This window comes from Sminthopsis crassicaudata, chromosome 3 (genome assembly GCF_048593235.1).
Source record: "Sminthopsis crassicaudata isolate SCR6 chromosome 3, ASM4859323v1, whole genome shotgun sequence".
Taxonomy (NCBI): Eukaryota; Metazoa; Chordata; class Mammalia; order Dasyuromorphia; family Dasyuridae; genus Sminthopsis; species Sminthopsis crassicaudata.
This window is the reverse complement of record NC_133619.1, coordinates 502223993-502227954: the sequence shown is the minus strand read 5'-3', so window position 1 is coordinate 502227954 and position 3962 is coordinate 502223993. Positions and strand designations below refer to the sequence as shown.

At 38.4% G+C, this 3962-nt stretch overlaps 1 pseudogene; it reads right to left on the bottom strand.

The window, feature by feature from the left end:
- Positions 1-2313: 2313 nt before the first annotated feature.
- Positions 2314-2880, bottom strand: LOC141562250 (large ribosomal subunit protein eL8 pseudogene; annotated as a pseudogene).
- Positions 2881-3962: the final 1082 nt, after the last annotated feature.

Genomic DNA, 3962 nt, shown 5'->3' with positions numbered 1-3962 from the left:
CAGTTCAAGATAGATGATAGGCAGTTGTAGATCTGAGTCTAGAGGCAAGCACAGAAGTTAGGGCTGGATAAATACATTTTATTTTTACCAGCATAGAGATGATAATTTGCTTCATAGAGGCTGGTTAGAATATCAAATATAGTGATATTAAAAAGAGAAGAGAAGGGGGCCTATAACAAAGCCCTATGGGCTACTTCTGAATAATGGATGATCTGGATGAAAATCCAGCAAAACAAACTGAAAAGTGTAGATAGAGAATAGGTAGATGGGTAGAGGATGAACCAGAAAAGAGCTGTGTCTTGGAAATCTAGAGAGAAAAGACTATCAAGAAGATGAGAGTGATAATATCAAAAGCTGATGTATATATGTAGAGGGCCACAGATAGTAGGGGAACTCTGGCTGAGGTATAAGACTCTTCAGCCCTCAAAATAAAGGGAACCTGCTGTCAATGTCTGGTTCGGTTCTCATCTCCCCTTGGGGGCGTCTTGGTCATTATGACAACCTGTGTTCTACTTGAAGAAGAGATACTTGCAGTAAAGAGACATTTACATAATAATAGCAGGGTGTTTATAGTGAGCACATGCTCAGTGTGCTGTGGTGATGTAATTGTACTAAAGTATCTAAGGCTGAGAGAACTTGAAATAAATGGGCTCCATATTTGACCATCCATGGGTGTTCCTGCTTCATCATTCCTTCTCTAAGACCAAGCACTCAGGCTGGTCCTGAGATCCTCCAGAAAGCTTGTCCAGACAGTACATTTTGGCACCCCAACATAGGGCTCTAGAAAACACACTACACATAAAGGTCAAGAAGGATGAGAATTGAGAAAAGGCCATTGGATTTTATGATTAATAGATCATTGGAACTTTGGAAGAGCATTTTCAATTAAATTATGAGGTCAGGAGCCAAATTATAGAGTTAAGAAGAGAGTAAAAGGAGAGAAAGAGGAAGGACTCATTGTAGATGGCCTTCTCAAGAAGATTAATCAAATAAGACAGAAGGAATATTGGATGAGGGAGGAGATGGAAGGATCAAATGAGAATTTCTTTTGGAGTGGGGGTGGGGGGGAATAGAGGCATGTTTGTAGGTGATAGGAAAACAGTCATTTGATAAGAAGAGATTGAAGATAAGTGAAAGAATGAGGATGACAGAAGGAACTGTTATGGAAGTTATCTGCTAGCGGCTGCTGAGGATCTAATTCTGTCTGGCAGAATAGATCCCTTCATGTGAGAGAATGATAATGATACAAGGAGACTAAGAGGCAGTTGCATTCTCTGACCTCTCTCTCTTCTTCCCTCTTGCCTCCAATTTATTTCATTCCCAATCCACAAGCAATATCTGTGTCAGTAAAGACTGATTTGCAATTCCTTCAGGGTTGTTATGATTCACAGCTGTGGGGGCTTTTAGAGAACTGACCTGCCCCTTCACATTTAAGCATGGTCCTTAACAATTCCCCATTTTTTTGTTTTATGGGAACACGATTAATTTCCCCCCAACAGCAAAGTCAGTAAGTTGTCCAATATGGTGAAACAGCTCTTATCTGAGTCTACCTGCTGGTAGACTCTGCTGAGTAATGCAAACAGCACTATCACCTCTGCATGGTTGTAGGGTGAGATACTATAGCAGGTATTGAATCTTGTGAGATGTCATGGAGGCAAATTTTCTGACAAAAAAAGAAAAGAACTGTAGTCAGAATAGGCATTTTTCATAAGTCTCTCATCAGTCTCCTGGCTCAGCCCTTTTAATGGCTGGCCCATTAAATTAATGTGTTGGCCCATTTAATTACCCTGACTGAAAAAGGTCTTACCAGGTTTCTTCTCCCTTTCCTTCCCCATGGGTTACTGAAAAAACTCTCTTGGGAGGATCCTACTCATGAACAGCTCTTGAGAACTGCTGCTTCTTTGTTTCTCATATTTCTTGTGTCACTGTTTGGGTTCCATTTGTTAAGGGAGCCACCTGCTAATAGCTGCTAAGGATCTAATTCCCTCATATGAGGGGATGATAATGATACAAGGAGACTGAGAGGCAGTCTGACCTCTCTCCTCTTCCCCCTTGCCTCCAATTTATTTCATTCCCAATCCACAAGCAATATCTGTGTCAGTAAAGGCTTCTTTGCAACTCCTTCGGTGATGTTAAGATTCACAGCTATGGGGGCTTTCAGAGAATTGACCTGCTCCTTCATACTTTGACATGGTCCTTAACAAGGGACGTTCTCCTGGAGGAAACATAATTTAATGGAACCTCATGTATAGATAGAGGGGCCCCCTCATTGTGTGAGATATAATCTACTTGGATATGTTGACCTGAATAATCTTATTTTACTAAAGGTTTTCTTTGAAGTAAGAAACTCAGTTTAGCTTTACTTTTGAGAATATAGTAAAGAACTCCCATTTTCAGCACAAGGCAGATAGAAAGACAACTAGCTCAATGGAATCCATGTCATGTACAATTACTACCAACTGCTTTCTTATTTTCTACTAAGGTAGTAACAATATTAACACCTGCTCTAAGGACAGGTGGTCTCTTAGTGGGGACATCTTTTTTGCCTGCAGCTTTTTTGTTCATCCCAAGCCAGCAGACTTTGCTTCTTTTGCTTTGTCTCAGGTCTGTACTTGTACTTAGCATAAGCAGTTGAGTAGCTGTTTGATGATCCAAAGCCTGGGTGAACTGGTTAATTGCTAGTGGCACTTTCAAAAGCTTATAGATGATAAACATTTTACCCAAATAAGGTACCTTTTTGGGCTGGATGATCTGACCTATGCTAAAGTTCTTGGGCTACTTTTCAAACAAAGGATTGAGGACTTTCTTGGCCTCCTGCTTCTTTACAACAACAGGAGCCAGAGGCATCTTATTTCCCTTGGCCTCCTTCTCTTTAGGCATCTTAGCCAGCAGAATGAAAAAGTACTTTTATTTTCTTAAAAATAAAAATCTATTTTCTCTTCTTTCCTCCATTTGTTGAAAAAAATACAGAAAAAAGAATTCCTTGTAATAAATAGGACTAGTCAAGCAAACAAATTTCCATATGATTTCATTATCTTTGGGAAGATTGAAAGAGTATATGAAGAGATTGATGAAAATCTTAGATCAACTGAAGATACTGGTCTTGACTTTGTCAGTTAAAAATTTTGTAGTGCTTGTGTCAAATATGTGAGTCACAAATATCTGAACAGGGAGCAAATATGGATCCAGCACAAATAAGAATGCTTACAGCTGACATTGTTCAAAGAATTTTCAAGAACTAAAATCTTTTCTGGGATATAATTGTCATTGGAAATTTGTGAACGATCATGTTATCACTCAGTCTCACTCATGGATATGTGGCTGGAAACAACCAAAAGCTGAAGGTTTGAACTAGATTATTGAACAAGATTAATTTGACACTATTTAGAGATTTTAGGAACAAGAAGTATAAACTAATTTCAAGAGTTTTGTCAATTTGTCACTCACATATGAATGTGGGCTTGTAAAGACCTAGGCAAAGCTCTTTTGCCGAACAATGATACTTATCTGGAAATGTAAGAAACAGCCTTATACCAAAAAAAAAAAAAAAAAATTGATGGTCACCAGGAATAAGCCAGTAGGATACTTAATACACATGAGATTCATTATATAATCTGAAAATTGAAATTCTTAACTTTTTTATTATAGCTTTTTATTGACAGAACATATGTATGGATAATTTTTACAACATTGTCCCTTGCGCTCACTTCTGTTCCAACTTTTCCCTTCCCTCCCTCCACCCTCTCCCCTAGATGGTGCTCATCAACTATGAGTTTAATATGTACCTCAAGACAGGAAAGACTAATGTGCATACAGATGCTTTGCTTCATAGATCATATGAGTCAGAAGGTAGAAAGATTTCCATAGAAGGATAAGAGCAATATATAACACTAAGGGTACCAGATCTTCATCATATGAAAGTACAATTAAAGTTGGGAATTCTATTAGAGAGTATACCATCT